Raw genomic sequence first — 17,322 nt, 5'->3', positions numbered from 1 at the left:
AGCTCCATAAATTCTAATTAGCCAAACCAGTTATGAAAGTAAAATGCTAGCAAGGGGTGGAGTTCTTGGTTGCTAATGAAAACATAGATACAGTGGGCATAACGGAAACCTGGTGGAATGATGAGAACCAGTGGGACAATGTTATTACTGGATACAAACTCTACAGAAAGGACAGGGAAGGGAAGATCAGGGGTGGAGTAGCACTTTATATTAAAGAAGGGATAAATTCCAACAAGCTAGAAAACCTAGGAGGACCAGAATCCTCCACAGAATCATTATGGGTGACAATATGAGGACTGAAAGGAAATGTGTTACTAGGGACGCACTATCACCCTCCAGATCAAAATGCTGAGAGTGACCTGGAGCTGGAGAAGCAAATCAGAGAGGCATCAAAGAGACAGAGCTGTAATAATGGGTGACTTTAATTACCCACATGTAGACTGGGTAAATTCACATTCCGGTAATGAAAGAGAGGCCAAATTTCTAGACATACTAAATGACTGTGCCTTAGAACAGTTGGTCACAGAACCAACCAGAGAGAAGGCGACCTTGGACTTAATCCTGAGTGATGCCCAGGACCTGTTGAGAGATGTCAGAGTTGTAGAACCATTAGAGAACAGTGGCTACAGTGTGATCCAATTCAGCGTATATGCAAGTGGAGTACAGCCAAGGAAGTCCAACACTGATGAATTGGGCTTCAGAAGAGGAAACTTCTCAAAAATGAGGGGACTGGTGAAAATGAAAGGGAAAGTCAGGAGGGTCAAATCACTCCAGAAAGCATGGAACTTATTTAAAACCTCAGTACTAGAAGAACAGTTGGAATGTATACCAAGAAGAAGGAAAGGTACCACCAAGTACAGGAGGACACCAGTGTGGCTAACAAGTATAGTCAGGGAAGATATAAAAAGGAAGAAGACTTCCTTCAGAAAATGGAAGTCCTCCGCAAATGAAGAGAACAGGAAGGAACATAAACTCTGGCAAAAGAAATGCAAGGAGACAATAAGGGATGCAAAGAGAGAGTTTGAGGAGCATATAGCTAGAAGTGTCAAGGGCAATAACAAAAACTTCCTTAAACATATCAGTAGTAGAAAACCTGCCAGGGAGGTGGTTGGAACTTAGATGATGAGGGTGTGAAATGGATTATTAAGAAGGATAAGGAGATCACAGAGAAGCTGAATAAGTTCTTTGCATTTGTCTTCATGGTGGAGGATACTGACAATATACCCTCTCTAGAATTGAGCTTTTCAGGTTTAGCGGCTGAGGAACTTGGCCAATTTGAGGTGACAAGGGAAGATGTTCTAAACTGTCTTGAAAAACTAAAAATTGCCAGGGCCAGATGGCATCCACCCAAGAGTTTGAAGGAACTGAAATGTGAAATTGCTGATCTCCTAGCAACAATATATAACTTGCCCCTTCAATTAGGCTCTGTACCAGAGGACTGGAAAGTAGCCAATGTGACTCCAATTTTCAAAAAGGGATCCAGGGGGGATCCAGGAAATTACAGGCCAGTCAGCTTAACCGGTGCCGGGTAAATTGATGGAAAGCATACTTAAGAACAAAATTGTTAAGCATATAGAAGAAAAGGCCTTGCTGAAGGAGAACCAGCATGGCTTCTGCAAGGGAAAGTTTTGCCTCACTAACCTTTTGGAGTTCTTTGAGAGTGTCAACAGACATGTGGATAAAGGTGATCCGGTAGACATAGTATACTTGGACTTCCAAAAAGGTTTTGATAAAGTTCCCCACCAAAGGCACTTGAGTAAATTTAGCAGTCATGGAATAAGGGGACAGGTTCATGTGTTGATCAATAATTACTTGAAAGACAGGAAACAGAGAATAGGAATAAATGGACAGTTTTCACAATGGAGGGAGTAGGAAATGGGGTCCTCCAGGGATCGGAACTAGGACCAGTGCTCTTTAACTTGTTCATAAATTATCTAGAAGTTGAGGTGACCAGCAAAATGGCCAAATTTGCAGATGACACCTAATTATTTAGGGTAGTGAAATCCACAACGGATTGTGAGGAACTCCAAAAAGATCTCTCCAAACTGGGGGAGTGGGCAACAAAATGCAGTTCAGTGTAAGCAAGTGTAAAGTGATGCACATTGCACATTGGGGCAAAAAACACCAACTTCACATATATGATGGGATATGAGCTGTCGGTGACTGACCAGGAGAGAGATCTTGGGGTAGTGGTGGACAGATCATTGAAAGTGTTGTCTCAGTGCACAGCAGCTGTGAAAAACGCTAATTCCATGCTAGGAATCATTGGGGGGTAGGGGCGGGTTTGAAAATTATTATTATTTTATCCAGACATCGAGTCCTTCCCAAGGACCTGGGATGCCAGAATTTTATTGTCAATGTTGTTGCTGTTGTTAAAGATATTGTCACAGAATATAGGCTGTTCCCAGTAAAGCTGCTTTTTGTAATTGGCTGATGGTGATTTCTGTGGCCCCTATGGTGTTGAGGTGCTCTTCTAGGTCTTTTGGAACTGCACCCAGGGCGTCAATTACTACTGGGATTATTTTGGTCTTTTTCTGCCACAGCCTTTCAGTTTCAGTTTGTAGATCTTTGTATTTGGTGATTTTTTTCTATTTCTTTTTCTTCTATTCTGCTATCCCCTGGTTTTGCTATGTCGATTATTTTGACTTGTTTTTCTTTCTTCTTGACTACAGTAATATCTGGTGTATTATGTGGCAGATGTTTGTCTGTCTGTAGTCGGAAGTCCCATAATATTTTTACATCATCATTTTCTTCAACTTTTTCAATTTTATGGTCCCACCAATTTTTGGCTACAGGTAGCTTGTATTTTTTGCAGGTGTTCCAGTGTATCATCCCTGCTACCTTGTCATGCCTTTGTTTGTAGTCAGTCTGTGCGATCTTTTTACAACAGCTGATTAGGTGGTCCACGGTTTCATCTGCTTCTTTACAAAGGCGGCACTTGCTGTTTATGGTTGATTTTTCGACTTTTGCTCTTATTGCATTTGTTCTTAGTGCCTGTTCTTGTGCAGCCAGTATTAAACCCTCTGTTTCTTTCTTCAAGTTGCCATTCTTAAGCCATTGCCAGGTCTTGGTGATGTCTGATTTTCCACTTATATTGTGCAAATATTGACCATGCAGTGGCTTATTTTTCCATTTTTCTGCTCGGTTCTTGACTTGTTCTTTCTTGTATGCCTGCTTTCTTTCATTGCTGTTGAATAGTTTCTCGTTATTGACCATTTTAAGTGCATCTTCTTCACTGTCCTTGATATATTCTTCAAGGCCTCTTTTCTCCTCCTCTACTGTTTGATGGACTTGCAGCATTCCTCTTCCACCTGAGCTGCGAGGGAGGTAGAGCCTATCTACATCACTGTGGGGGTGCAGAGCATGATTGATGGTCATGATTTTCCTGGTCTTACGATCTAGGGTCTCTTGCTCTGCCTGGGTCCAGTCTATTATTCCTGCAGTGTATCTGATAACAGGCATAGCCCAGGTGTTTATGGCTTGTATGGTTTTCCCGCCATTGAGTTTGGACTTGAGGATTTTTCTAACTCTCCTGATGTATTCACTTCCTATTTTTCTTTTAACTTCAGTGTGTGTGATGTTATCAGCCTGAAGAATGCCCAAGTATTTGTAATGTTCTTTCTCTTCCAGGTTCTTGATCTTGCTTCCATTGGGCAGTTCTATTCCTTCTGTTTTTCTTATTTTCCCTCTGTTCATTATTAATGCAGCACACTTGTCTAGTCCAAACTCCATTGCTATATCGCTACTGAATATACGGACAGTGTTTAGCAGTGATTCGATTTCTGACTGGGACTTTCCATACAACTTCAGATCGTGCATGCACAGCAGATGGTTGATTTTACTTGATGTTTTAGATGTTTGGTATCCGAGGCCTGTTTTGTTTAGTATTTGTGAAAGCGGGGTCATGGCAATTACAAACAACAGAGGGGATAGTGAGTCCCTTTGGAAAATGCCTCTTCTAATGCTAACCTGTCCAAGTGTCTCACCATTGATTGTTAACTGTGTACTCCACATGCTCATTGCTTTTTTAATAAATATCTGAATGTTTTTGCTGACACCAGTTGTTTCTAAACATTTTAGTATCCATTTGTATGTATTTTGGTATTTTGTTGTTGTTATTATTATTATTATTATTAGTAGTAGTAGTAGTAGTATTAATTCGATTTCTATACCGCCCTTCCAAAAATGGCTCAGGGCAGTTTACACAGAGAAATAATAAATAAATAAGATGGCTCCCTGTCCCCAAAGGGCTCACATTCTTAAAAAAAACACAAGATAGACACCAGCAAGTGTCACTGGAGGTACTGTGCTTGGGGTGGATAGGGCCAGTTACTCTCCCCCTGCTAAATAAAGAGAATCACCACAGTAAAAGGTGCCTCTTTGCACAGTTAGCAGGGGATAAAATAAAATAAAAATAAAAATGCTAAAATAAAATAAAAATGCTAATATTATAATGCCCTTATACAAATATATGGTGTGGCCACATCTGGAGTACTGTGTACAGCTTTGGTCACCGTATCTTAAGAAGGATATTGTAGAATTGGAAAAGGTGCAGAAGAGGGCAACCAACATGATCAGGGTCCTGGAGCACCTTCCTTATGAGGCTAGGTTACAGCATCTGGGTCTCTTTACCTTGGAAAAGAGGTGACTAAGGGAGACATGATCAAGGTATATAAAATTATGCATGGAATAGAGAGGGTGGACAGAGATAAAATTTCCTTCCTCTCTCATACCACTAGAACCAAGGGTCACCCCATGAAACTGAAGGTTGGGAAATTTAGGACTGACAAGAGAAAGTACTTTTTCACACAGAGCACAATTAATCTATAGAATTATTTGTCATGGGATGTGGTGATGGCACCGGCTTAGATGGCTCTAAAAGGGGCTTAGACAGATTCATGATGGACAGGTCTATCAATGGCTACTAGTCTGGTGGCTGTGGCCATCTCCAGCCTCAGAGACATGATGCCTCTCATTACCAGTTGCAGAGGAGCAACAGCAGGAGAGAGGTTATGCACATATCTCTTGCCTGTGGGCTCCCCAGAGGCATCCAGTGGGCCACTGTGTGAAACAGGATGCTGGACTAGATGGGCCTCATGCGTGATCCAGCAGAGCTGTTCTTATGTTCCTAAAAGAGTCCTTCTCTTGCCTTGATAGGCCCAGAAAAGTCTACTGTGATCGTAAGACCTGTCTAGAAGCTTTCAAATTGCCTGCGTGAACTGCTCTTGGAGGGCTGTACAAGTAGCGAGGAAAAGAGCACATGCGAGCACAAATTAGCTGTGCCTCTTTTCTGCCAGAAAAATATCTGGTGATGTCAATGCAGCTACTGTTGATATGGGAGGGATAACTCATGAGAAGGGGAGGGAGGGTATGACTATTAGAAATGAGTTCTGTGGAGAGTAGTAGTAGAGTCTGTGGGGAGTGTCTATGGCACTCTTGATCCAGGTCTGGAGTTGTAGAAGAGCCTGGAATACTAATTCTACTTTTCAGATTGCTATCCTTCACTTTTCACATAGTAGTGCAACTTTTGGATTACATTAATTTTTGAACTGCATTAGTGTTCTTTTGGAATGCCACATGTCTTTCTAGATCTGAACAGCCTGTATCTGGGGGCACATTAACAAAAGCTGAGATGTTTAAGAGGCATTTATATGACAAGATCTGCACAATGTACAAAAGATCCTTTAGCAGATGTCCTATTCTCTATTACTGATCAGGTACCAGCACTTTTTAAAGGATGCATCCCAACTTCTATATTCTTGGCCGGGCATTTGTGTGCTAAACTGGATGTCCATGCACATATTTAGAGGTGGGTTCTGTTCTGCATGAGATTCTGCCATGCAGGCAGCATATCTCATATAGATTATCCTGTAATTGTTGCCTGCTATATGATCAAGCAGAGAGGGAACCATCACAGGATGAAATCACAGGGGTTATGTGGATTGCCAGGGTTGGATACACATCAGATGTTGGCATACCCTCTACCATCATTACATCCAGTTCTGCTTTCCCTCATTCCATAATCATCATTGTCTGTCATGGACTCTCTATGTGGGAAGTGCTGTTTACATGACAGGTGTCACAACCTGAGCCCAACCTTAGTATTAACCAGCTTGCTTCAAGGTGAACCAAATTAAAAAGTTTCATGATCATAACTCTAGTGGAGTTTCCCTGGATTAGATCAGCCAGGCATTATTGTGTGATGCGGATTTTTTCATAATGGAGCTCCTCCTATAAACCCCCAATGTATTTATAGAGTTTCACCATGCTACCCTGAATGATGCCTCCTTGTCTATATAAAAGCAATGTAACCCCAGGAATATTCACTCATAGGCCATTGACTCAGATATGTCACTTGGCCCACTAATTAAGATGATCCATAACAGCTGAATCAGAGAATGGAGCATTGGAGCAACTGCCTTAATCTCATGCTAAAGCTGTTATTACCATGCTCTTATTGAGCTAGAAGTTCCTATAATCTTATTGGTATTTTTGTTTGTTGCAATAAACAAGTTGCACTTAATGGTGACCTTGACCATGAGATCGACTTTCCTAAGTATAATCTTATACATACCTTGCAATAATAATCCCTCCCATTATTACAGCATCTTCTCTACCTGCACACACAGCTCAGAACATGGAGTTTCCATTTACACTCTGCCATTCCTCTCATTGGTTTCTAAAGCAGCTTACAAACAAATATTAAAACAGTATCAGAATAAAATGCAACAATTTTTTAAAAGAACAATGGTGGGGGGCGGGGGGACTCCAGAAAACAAATAGAGCGCTAGCTTAAAAAGTGGTAGATATAAAAATTGCAAAGATCCATTTTATAGCCTACCACAAACTTGAGGGAAATGGAACAAATTTAAGCTGGTGGCTAAAAGATAACAATGAGGTGCCCAGCAAATATCTTAGCTGGTGAGTGCATTCTACACAGGAGGCACAACAACAGAAAATACACAAGGGAAGGTCATAGCAGCTATTAAGTCATGAAATCTCTCACAGTTTGCTGCACTCTTCTTAGAACAAATCAATGGACTTCAACCACTAATCTAGTATTTCCTTGCAACCATTACCCTCTGAGGCTGGATCTTCAAGATGGTGCAAGCGAATACTCCATGAGGTGATTTAATAATTAGAAAATACACCTTTAATAAATATTTAATTGCAGCTTCACCCACCCCATTGTCTTTACAGAGGTTATGTGCCAAATTCTTCTAAAATATAACCCAGATCTATAACTTCCATGCACTTCAATAGATGGCCAGTCTAGCTCCCATTGTAAAATTGCTTTGCTGATTTATGGATACCTGATGTCCAAGGTGATAAATCAGGACATATATCAGAAAGAGACAACAAAAATGGGAGAAAAGCATGCAGTTTGTCAACAGAGGTGACGCATGCTACAGCATGGATGGGGAGAACTGTTTGGCACTCGTATTGCTTTTTCTGTCTTGATCCAAAACATTCAAAGAAAACTTCATGGCTGCCTAGACAATTAGGTTTGGGTTTGGTAGGCCAGATGCAGTCAATCTGAGGATTGATTCTGAATCAGGCCTTTCTTTCTTTCTTTCTTTCTTTCTTTCTTTCTTTCTTTCTTTCTTTCTTTCTTTCTTTCTTTTGCAGTTGGGAAGCAGGAAGATGGAAAGGTTCCGACCACAAGACCACACTGGCAGTTATCCGATGCAAATGAGGCATCCAGGAAGGCCATCAAAGCAATGGAGAAAAGATTTATGTCTTTTACTGACCATCTGCAAAGCAAAAAAAAAAAAAAAGCTGAAACACCAGTTTTCTGCTTTATCGGCTCTGTGAATAAGCATATAAATTTCTACGACATTTCTTTAGGCTTGCTGAAGGGGAAAAATTCATCCCCCAGGACTGGGCCAGCAGCCGTAGCAGCATATGGTCTGTTAGAATCAGTAGATGCACAGATTTTGTGTGTGTGAGCATCCTTAAAAAATCTTAAAAAAAAAAAAAAAGGTGACTTTGTGAGTAATTTCAGAAGCAGGAGCATTGTTTCTCTTTTCTTTTTTAACGAAGCACCTTTCCTATGCTGATGTAGCTGTCAGAGCCAATAAATCTTCAGTACGTCAGTTGCGCTACATTTCATGACTGAGAAGTGTGGACTTCTGTGACAGCGTGAAGCTCCCCGAGGTGGCCTGCTTGACCTTTGGAGACCATGGGCCTTTGGGCTAACAAGCTCATCCCAGGTGAAAGCAGGAGAGTGTCTGAGAGCCCTTTAAGGTGCTTGGAACAGTCCAAGAAAAAGGACTGGCTTGGCTAGGATTTCTTCTCCCCACCCCCCACCCTACCGCATAGGCACTGCTTGCATAGAGGAAGCGTGATGACCTCATAGTTCCTAGGAAGATGACAGCTTCCTCTGTGAATGATGAAGAATTCACATGGAAACTGGGGACAATGAAAAGTGTATTTCTTCCACCTCCCTTTCCATCACTGATTAAAGCCCCATGTTTGTTCTGAAAAGAAGGCATATGAGCTAGGAGGCTGATAGCAAGATGCCTTTCAGCAAAGAGTGCCTTTGAAGCTTTCCCTTTCTGACACAACATTTTAACCCTTTTCAGCTGGAAGAGAAGACACCATTAATCAAATCATTTTTTAAAAATCAAATAGGCCATGAAATGGTCCATTGTTATTATGGGGGGGGGGCAGTTGAGGTTTGTATATAATGGAAGTGATGGTGATAGTAGACCTATTCAGGTGTGGCTATTGTAGTCTGAGTAGACAATACTGAGCTAAAAGAAAATTGTTATAAGATGATGTACAGGTGGTCTCTGACACTGAAAAAATTAGCATTAATGTATAAAAATGTTTCAAATAAATGTTGGAAATGTGGACAATGTGAAGGAACTTTCTTTCATATGTGGTGGTCATGCGGGAAGGCAAAGGCCTTTTGGGATATGATATATAATGAGTTGAAGAAAATTTTTAAAATGACATTTCCTAAGAGGCCAGAATCCTTCTTGCTGGGAATAACTCAAGGAGAGTTCTCTAGAAGAAACTTAACTTTTTAAATGTATGCAACCATGGCTGCTAGAATAGTATATGCGCAGAAATGGAACGACAATAAAATGCCTTCAAAAGAAGACTGGTTGATAAAAAATTTGGAATATGTGGAGATGGCAAAACTTACAACACTTATAAGGGATGAAAACTTGGAATGTTTCAAAGAAGATTGGGAACCTTTCTTGCTTTACTTAAAGAACTATTTTGCTAACATAGACCTTTCAGCAGGGTTTGAAATTTAGTAATTACAGCAGGTTGGGTAGGGTAAAATCTAATTGTAAGATGGAGTATATATGTTTTGAATTATTATAGCAATGGCTTATATGTATAGTTAACAAGAACCGCACAGACTGGTAAGCGGGAAGTCAATATTTACTTAATTAAGTGTAACTTGATTGTTAAGGTATTGTTAAAATAAATAAAAATTTAAAATGCAAAAAAAAAAAAGACAATACTGAGCTAGATAGACCAATGGTCTGACTCTGTATATGGCAGCTTCCTATGTTCCTATGTTCCTACTTGTATTAATTTTGGCTATATTTTAAACTAGGGGCTTTTATTGATTATGCAACACTTTGGGCAGTACTGTGAAGAAATGGTAGAGGAAATGAATGAATGAATGAATGAATGAATGAATGAATATTCCCATATTCATGGGGAGAGAGGGAGCAAGAACATGGTTGCTAGCCATGCCCCTCATGCCAACATGCTCCCTGGCCCATACCTATGGATTTAAATTGTGGGGAGAGACTGCCTCTAAGACTCAGTGTTGTATATGAGGACATTAGAAAGTTATGGCCAGGGAGTACACTGGAGTGGAAGTTGTGGTTAATTGACAGGCTCTTGCACCCCTTCTCTCTGGATTCAGTGAATGTGGGCAGAGAACTTCTGAAAAGGGCTTGTAGGTGGCCTTTTGTGAACAAGGAATGAATAATCGAATGTACAGCATTGAATGGGAACAGGAATCATTGGGGGTTATCTACAAAGACAGCCTCTCATTCTGATTTTCTTATTTCTTATTTATTTATTTAACAATTTTGTATACCAGCCACTACTGAAGTCTCTTCACGGTTTACAACATAAAACAGACCTAACAGTTAAAACATATAAAAGATCAAATTAAAATACTCATAACAACACACCAACTAACTAAAACGCTTGGCTGAAGAGATGTCTCTTTAGCTGCTTCCTAAAATCCAACAGGGTTGGAACAGCTCTAATCTCAGCAGGAAGTGAACTTCACAGTTCTGGGGCAACGACAGAGAAGGCTCGCTTTTGAGTCATCACCAGATATGCTGGCGGCACCCTCAGATGAACCTCCCCTGAAGATCTTACTAGGCAGCGGGGTTCATAATGAAGAAGGCGTTCTCTTAAATACTGTGGGCACAAGCTGTTAAGGTCTTTATAGGTAATAACCAGCACTTTGTATTTTGCCTGGAAAACTATTTGTAGCCAGTGTAGATCTTTTAAAACCGGAGTAATATGACATCTATAGGACATCCCAGAGATTAATCCGGCAGCAGCATTCTGCACCAATTGCAGCTTCCAGACTACATACAAAGGCAGCCCCACATAGAGTGCATTGCAGTAATCAAGCCTGGAGGTTACCAGCATGTGTACCACTGTCTTAAGGTCACTCACTTCCAGTAAAGGGTGCAGTTAGCAAACCAGCCAACTGACAGAAAGCACTCTTGGCCACCACCTCCACCTGAGGTATCAAAGAGAAGGTTGAGTCCAGAAGTACTCCCAAAGCAGGGCCGCATACACCCACTCCCCACAGACAATCCAGAAGAATACCATAGTAGATGGAATCAAATCCTAGTAAAATCATAGTAGATGGAATCAGATTCCTTTTGATGGAATCAAAAGGTGCGGAGAGATCCAAAAGTCACCCTCCCTCTGTCAATGACCTTTTGGAGATCATCCATCAGGCCGACCAAGGCAGTCTCCACCCCATATCCTGCACAAAAGCCAGTTTGAAATGGGTCTAGATAATCTGTTTCACCCAAGACTGCCTGGAGTTGAGAGACCACCACCCTCTCAATCACCTTGGCCAACCACTGGAGATTGGAGATAGGCCTATAATTGTCTAACTCTGAGGGATAAAGTGTAGGCTTCTTTAAAAGAGGTCTAATAGTTGCCTCCTTTAAACAAGGAGGCAACCTCAGTGAAGCATTTATATGTCCCTCAGAGAAGCATTTATAATCTCAGCCAGGCCCTCTCCAGCAATCTCCCTGTTTGATAATATGTCGCATCGGAAAAGGGTAAAGAGAACAGGCAGTAAGATGCACAGTTCCAAGCAGCTTGTTCACCTCCTCAGGAGTCAAACTGAAACTGACCCAAATAAGCACACAAGAAGAGTTACTGGTTAGCCCCACTAAAGACTCTGCACCAACAATGAAATCCAGGTTGGCTCAAATACCTAGAGATTTTGTCCTCAAAAACCTCATTAAAAGCTTCACAGCAGCTAACTAATGGTTCCAAAGCTGCAGAGGAAGGGACCTATATAAGGTCCCTCAGCACTCTCGACAATTCCTCTGGATGCAAACCTGCGGAAGCAATACGCACAGCAAAGAACCACTTCTTTGCCTCATGTATTGCCAGAGCTTAGGTCTTCAATTGTGCTCTGTGCTGCAATCTCTTGGATTCGAGCTGGGTCCTTCTCCACTTGCGCGCTAGTCTACCTAGCTGCTTCAGCTCCTGTAGTACTTCTGTATCCCATGAAGCTAATTTAGAAGTGGGTCAAAGAGGACACTTAGGAGCAATCAAGTCTATCACCTTAGTGAACTCATTATTTCAATTTTCCAGCAGGGTTGTCAACAAGGTCACCAACAGAGCCAACATTAAAGCCCTCCAAGTTTTCTTGGAATCTTATTGGATCCAATTGCCTCCTCAGTTGGCTATTCTTCCCCTTTCTTCAGTCCACACATGGGCCTTTTTGAATTCAAAAGCTGCAGGTTTCACCCATGAGATTCCCCTGCCTTCTCTTTTCCTCCACCCTTCTCTCCATACTTCTCTCAAGGGCATAGCTACCAGTGTTCAAAGGTGTCCTGTGAACATGGGCCCTGGGCCCCCAGGAGCCATTTCCTCCCCCCCCTCCTGCCTCCTCTGCACTCTGCCATTGCCTCTGACCTCCTCTTTCCACCACTGCCACCACTTGCTGTCATGTTGCACATGGTTCTTGCAAGAAGCGGGTAGATGCACTGTTTCTCGCTCACCATTCCCAGTTGACTCAATGCTGGTAAGAGGCTGGATAGCCTCTTTTTCTCCTTTGCTGGAGAGAGGGAAAGGACCATCCAGCCCCTTATGACTGCATGAGCCAGCTCGCAAACGGCAATGGGAAAGCAGGCAGGAGCAGCAGCAGCAACAGTAGCGATGGCAGCAAAGCTCTGCAAGTGGGATCAGTGGAGAAGTGGCATCAATGGCAGGCAGTGGTGAGAAGAGCAGCAGCAATGTTGGCAATGGCAGGAAGGCTCCACAAGTGGTGGTGGGACGGCATCTGGGAGAAGCAGCAGCAATGGTGGCAAAGGTCTACAAGCAGCAGTGGGGCAATGGGTGGGAGGAGTGGCAGCAAAAGAGGCAAGGCACTGCAAGCAGCAGTGGGGCAGTGGTTGGGAGGAGTGGCAGCAATGGCAGCAAAATTCTGCAAGCAGTGATGGGGTGACGGGTGGGAGGAGTGGCAGGAGCAATGCCAAAAGACTACAAGCAGCATCAGGGCAGCAGGTGGGAGAAGCAACAGCAATGGAGGCAAGACTGAAAGAGGCAGTGGCAAGAGCAGCGGTATTTGCAATGCTAGCAAAGCTCTGCAAGCAGCAACAGGGCAGCAGGCAGGAGGAATGGTGGCAATGGTGGCAAAGTTCTTCAAACAGGGCAGGGCAGGAGGATTAGCTGCAATGGCAGCAAGGGTCCACAAGCAGTGGCAGGTGGGATGAGCAGCAGCAAGGGCAGCAATGGAGGCAAGATGCCATGTTTGAGTGGGGACTTTGTGGTGGGATAAATAAAATGCAACAATATCGGGTGGGGAGCAATGTTCATTTTCCGAAGGTGGGGCTCTGACCTTGTTATGCCACTGCTTCTCTTGGAGCACAATAGATGATGAACAGGGTGTTGCTGTTGGAGTTTGTCCCAACCCATTCAGCTCCCCAACCAGCTCCACAGACATATCTCAAAGATGTCACAATTTCTGTTCTCACCGAAGAGCTGATTTTCCTGCAGTCGCTCATAACGCACTATGAAAGCTCTGCCAAACAATTACTTTTTCATAGCTATAGTTTGTGTTTGTTTGTTTTTGGTGGATTGGAGGGCTAATCAGCATTAGCCCTCGTGGTGTAGTGGTTAGAGTGCTCGACTAGGACTGGGGAGACGTGAGTTCAAATCCCCATTCAGCCATGAGACTTGCTAGGTGACTCTGGGCCAGTCACTTGTCTCTCAGCCTAGCCTACTTCACAGGGTTGTTGTGAAAGAGAAACTCAAGTATGTAGTACACTGCTCTAGGCTCCTTGGAGGAAGAGCGGGATATAAATGTAACAACAACAACAACAACAACATCAAAAGATGCAGGAAGGGCTGTATGTTGTTAGAACAAACATCTACTGTGCCTGGAGTTAACTCACTAGATACCACTGGATGGAATCCACTGCCCTCTTCTACCCTCTGGGTAGTGCTCACAGTCAGCACTGCCTTATCATGCACATGAATTACTTTATCTGTAGTCTAGTATTCTCCTTCTAACTGAGCAAAGAGACATCTTTTCAAGTTGTGACTCTCTTACATTTAGCAGGGGGAGAGCTACTGTCATTGTTCATCCCTATGTAGCATCTCTCCCAGTGGCTGTTGCTGCTGCCAGGGGCACACCTAGATAATTTTAGTGCCTGGACCTGGAGGACTTTGGAGGGGCCCCCCACCACTGCGAGGCCCCCCTTAATTTTTTTAAAAATAAAACCTCTGTCCAGGGGGGCCTCTGTCCTGGGGGAGTGTGCCGCTCACCATTTTCACCTCACTGCTGCCCGCACCCACCCTGCCACTGCCATGTGCATGGCCAGGGGGTGGCAGTGAGCCAAGCGGGCCTCGGCCTCCCCCATGGTGGCAGTGGCGATGCTGGCAGCAGCCACAGTGGATGGTGGGACCGTCCATCTGGGACATGAGTAGGCCTGCACAATGGGTATATGAGTGTCACAAGCCCATGACATCATGGCCTCTGCCACCACCACCACCACCATGGGGGAGGCCAAGGCCTGCTTGGCTCACCCCCACCCCCCGGTCGTGCACATGGCAGTGGCAAATGGAAAGGAGCAGCATGGTGGGACAGTGGTGGGCGTGGGCAGAGGCGGGCATGGGGTGGTGGCAGAAAGCCCCCCAGGACATTTGGAGGCCCGCCGGACCACAGGCCAGGTCCCCACGGTCCAGGGGTAAGAGCGCCTCTGGCTGCTGCCTCCTTTCCATTTCTTTGTTGATTGTCAGCCCTTTTGGAACAGAGAACCATTTTTTTATTCCTCTTGCTATATTAGCCACTTTGATCAAAAGGGCCTTGCTTAAGGATTCATTATACAGGAAGGAACCAAATTATTTTCTGGATCCTCACCCTACACAAACACAAACTCTGTTCTGTCAAGAGCTGGCATGTCAAAGAGGATTTGAGGTCAAAGCATCCTTAGTAGTCTCTTTTAATCTGGAATTGGGGAGGCAATTGATATCTTTCTTGCATGGCCATCACTCGCAAAGAGGCATGGGAAAGCAGCAACAAGAAGTCTCAGAGATGTTTTTTCTACCTGCTGTTTTCAAAGGATAGAGGGTGGAGGGGAAGGGGTGGAGGTCAAAGGATGTGTAACAATATTGGAGTGGGCCAAGAGATGGTTCTGAAAAGGGAGTGGAATAGCTAACAGCTAATCTGTTCATTAGGAGATAAACAAATGGTAAAGATAAAGGGGCCGGAGCTGATAGCCTTCAGTGTCTGGGCACAGAATCCACTCCCTAACTTTTCCCAAGCATACAAAGCCATAAAATAGATAAGAGGAAAGTCGCACTCCCTTGTTATGAGACTCATTGCTTCTCAGATAATGAGGAGGCCCCTTCCTCAGATAATGAGGAAAATACCCTCATGTGTGCCTTCATTCAGGCTTCCTCATCCTTTATGCCACACTGCCATAGAAATGAATATTATATTTTGTTTTAGAGCCCCAATTTTTCTTCATAGTTTCCCAAGTGCTGAAAAAAACATGAATTGAATCATCTGGTCCTCAAATGAAATTATATCTGGAGTCTGAAAGCAGCTGGGTTGCTTTGGGACACCTTGTTTGTCTCTAAGGGTACCTGTACTGCCTCTGATTCTGAGTTTCCTCCATCTTTCCAGATTATTATTATCACTTTTAGAAGGTTGATAATTGTGCAATGGGACATTCCTCCTGCTTTTCTGTATTTTCTCCCTCATTGGGGAGAGGATTGTGTGCAATTGAAAGAAAAGGAAAGGAAAGTGAGATTTGCAGTTGCAACTGGTTCTCTTGCATGTTTATTAGCCTACATTCCTTAAGGAAAGTAAGCTTATGAGATCACCCAGCAGAGAGAGCGAGAGAGTGTGTGTGTGAGAGAGAGCCCACTAACTTCACTGAATGGGATGAGACAAACTCCAACAGCAACACACCCCTTTCATCATTTGTTGAACTCCAAGAGAAGCAATGGCATAACAAGGTCAAAGCACACACACACCCCACTTCAGAAAATGAACACTGCCCCCCGCCAATACGTTTTGCACTTTATTTATCCCACCACAAAGTCCTCACTCAAATGTGGCACCTTGCCTCCGTTGCTGCCCTTGCTGTCACTCCTCCCGCCTGGACCAATATGAACCAAATTGGGTGCAGTTGAAGGGACACATGAAGACATCACAATGGTGTAGTTTGTGATGATGTCATCCACCCTGATTCAAGATGGTGGATGCGTAAGCATTTATTTTTTCATTTAACATATTTCTATACCCCAAAAACTTGTGTCTCTGGGAGGTTTACACTTAAAAAACAACAACATTTAAATCAATTAAACAATTAAAATCATTTAAGTCATTTACAAACCCAACATTAAAAGTGTTAAAACTATAAATCTAATTAAAAGCCTTGGTGAATAAATATGCCTTCAGTGCCTTTTAAAAAGTTGCCAGAGATGGGGAGACTCTTATTTCAACAGGGAGTGACTTCCAAAGCCCAGGGACAGCAATGCAGAAGGCCCATCCCCGAGTAGCCACCAGATGAGCTGGTGGCAACCACAGACAAACCTCTTCAGACTATCTTTACAGGTGATGAGGCTCACAGTGAAGAAGACGTTATCTTAAATACCCAGGTCCTGCGCTGTTTTGGGCTTTATAGGTAATAACCAACACATTGTATTTTGCCAGGAAACGTGCCAGTGTAGCTCTTTCAACACAGGAGTAATATGGTCTCTCCTAGATTACCCAGAGACTAACCTGGCCGCCACATTCTGTACCAACTGCAGTTTCTGGACTATGTACAAAGGCAGCCCCACATAGAGCACATTGCAATATTCCAGCTTGCAGGTTACCAGCATGCGTACCACTGCTCTGAGGTCATTTATCTTAATAAACAGATGCAACTGCTGTATCAGCCGATGCAGATAGAAAGAACCTCTGGCCACCGCCTCAACTTGGGACACCAGGGAGAGGTTCGGATCCAGAAGCACCACCAGACTGCATACCTGTTCCTTCTGGGGAAGCATGACCCAATCCAGAACCGGCAAATCAAAATTGTCTCCCAAGTTCCAACCCTGCAGAATAATTACCTCTGTCTTATCTGGATTCAGCCTGAGTTTGTTATCCCTCATTAAGCCCATTACCGCCTCCAGTCAGGCATTTAGGGAGGTTATGCCTTCTCCTAATTGTGTTGACAAAATAGATGGAGAAGAAAGATTTGGGTGTCATCCGCATATTCATAGCACCCTGCACCAAATCTCCTGATGATCTCTCCCAGTGGTTTCATGTAGGTGTTAAACAACACTGGAGACAATATGGAGCCCTGAGGGACACCTTATGAAAGTTCAGATTTTGAAGAACAACTGTCTCCAAGAGACACCATCTGAAATCTGCCCGTGAGGTAGGAGCAGAACCACTGCAAAGCAGTGCCTCCCACCCCCAATCCCCTCAAAAGTGGGCTAACATGTGCACCGTCTAACCAATTTGAACGAAATTTGGTACAGTTGTAGTGAGTAACACATAGGGACACCTCAATGGCATAGTTTGTGATTATGTCATCCACACCATTTAAGATGGCAGGTACATGGATGTTTCAGGCA

General features: G+C 43.4%; 1 long non-coding RNA gene across 2 annotated transcripts in view; it reads right to left on the bottom strand.

Annotated features, from left to right (window-relative positions):
* LOC128349082 (uncharacterized) overlaps positions 1-16,836 on the bottom strand; it is a 70,690-nt gene extending 53,854 nt beyond the window's left edge. For both annotated transcript variants that reach the window (XR_008318547.1, XR_008318546.1), the window contains exons 1-2: positions 16,729-16,836; positions 6,575-6,688 (exon numbers count right to left, since the gene is read on the bottom strand). This is a non-coding gene — a long non-coding RNA (uncharacterized LOC128349082). The remainder of the gene's footprint in view (positions 1-6,574; positions 6,689-16,728) is intronic.
* Positions 16,837-17,322: the final 486 nt, after the last annotated feature.

This window comes from Hemicordylus capensis, chromosome 3, assembly GCF_027244095.1.
Source record: "Hemicordylus capensis ecotype Gifberg chromosome 3, rHemCap1.1.pri, whole genome shotgun sequence".
In the NCBI taxonomy this organism is placed as follows: domain Eukaryota; kingdom Metazoa; phylum Chordata; class Lepidosauria; order Squamata; family Cordylidae; genus Hemicordylus; species Hemicordylus capensis.
Note: the sequence above shows the minus strand (reverse complement) of the source record. Positions and strands in the feature narration are given on the sequence as shown.